A 1,613-nucleotide genomic window follows, 5' to 3' on the forward strand; every position below is an offset into this window, starting at 1 on the left:
GTGGCCTCTATACACAAGCACAAAGTGAGGAAATTAAGTTTAAATTTTACTTTGGTAATCCCCACCCTTTTGTCTGTAAAAGTGAAAAGTATGCCAGCTTACTGTTCCAATGGTGTAGACTCACTAGGAATGATACTTTTATTTTCCCATTGAACTCAAGTGCAAAAGCAAGTCTTGAACTCTCTGTGGTTAATTTTGTAGTACATAAGGATGGCATATTTAGTAAAGCGTATTACTAGTGCTGCATTGTTAAAAATCAACAATAGGGCTGGGAAGGTGGCTCAGTGGTAGAGTGTTTGCCTTGCATGCATGAGGCCCTGGGTTCAATTCCTCAGCACCACATAAGCAGAAAAAGCCGAAGTGGCGCTGTGGCTCAAGTTGTCTAGCCTTGAGCTGGAGAGCTGAGGGACAACACCCAGGCCCAGAGTTTAGGCCCTACAACTGACAAAAAATAAAATAAAAATCAATAAAAGCCATGTGCTGGTGGCTCATGCCTGTAATCCTAGCTTTTCAGGAGTTAGATCCTAGGATCTTAGTTCAAAGCAAGCCCAGGAGGAAAGTCCACAAGATTCACCTCCAATTAAGCAGCCAAAATATGCTGAAAGAGGAGCTGCGGCTTAGGTGGTAGAGTACTAGCTTAAGCAAAAAATCTCAGGGACAGCCCTCCAGGGTGAGTTCTAGCCTGGGGACTGGCATCAAACAAACCAACAGTAGACATACTAGGTCTGAGGGTGTCACTTACCTCGTGTGTATCAGGCCTTGAGCTTGATCCCCAGCACTACCAAAAATAGAACCATGATATACTATGCTTGTCCATTTAGGAGAAAAAAAATAGCTACTACCATGAAACACTTAATTTTCTCGAAGTTAGCTTCCTAGTTTCTAGTTTAAATCTTATACTAATCTATTGCTAGTGGTTTATTTTTGGCCAGTTGTGGCCAGTTGTGAGATTGAATTCAGGACATGGGTGCTGTCCTTGAGCTCAATTGCTCTAGGCTAGAGCTCTACCACTTTGAGCCACAGCACTTCTGTTTTGTTTTTTTTTGGGGGGGGGGGTCCGGTCGTGGGGCCTGAACTTTGTGCCTGGCCGCTGTCCCTCAGCTCTTCGGCTCAAGGCTAGCGCTCTACCACTTGAGCCACTTCCAGCTTTTTTTCTTTTTGCTTATGTGGTGCTGAGGAATCGAACCCAGGGCCTCATGCATGCAAGGCAAGCGCTCTACCGCTGAGCCACCTTCCCAGCCCCTAGCACTTCTGGTTTTTGAGTGGTTAATTGGAGATAGAAGTCTCATGGGACTTTTCTGCCTGGGCTAGCTTTGAATTGTGATCCTTAGATCTTAGCTTCTGAGTAGCTAGGATCATAGGCATGAGCCACCGGACCTGGCAAGTGGTTTAATCCTCATCATCCTTGAGTAGAATGTTCCCTGTACTAAGATCCTTTCCCAGGGCTGGGAAGGTGGCTCAGTGGTAGAGCAGTTGCCTTGCATGCCTGAGGCCCTGGGTTCAATTCCTCAGCACCATATAAGCAAAAAGAAAAAAAGCCCGAAGTGGCGCTGTGGCTCAAGTGGTAGAGCGCTAGCCTTGAGCTGAAGAGCTGAGGGACAGCGCCCAGGCCC

Source organism: Dipodomys ordii, unplaced genomic scaffold (genome assembly GCF_000151885.1).
Source record: "Dipodomys ordii isolate 6190 unplaced genomic scaffold, Dord_2.0 Scaffold20, whole genome shotgun sequence".
In the NCBI taxonomy this organism is placed as follows: Eukaryota; Metazoa; Chordata; class Mammalia; order Rodentia; family Heteromyidae; genus Dipodomys; species Dipodomys ordii.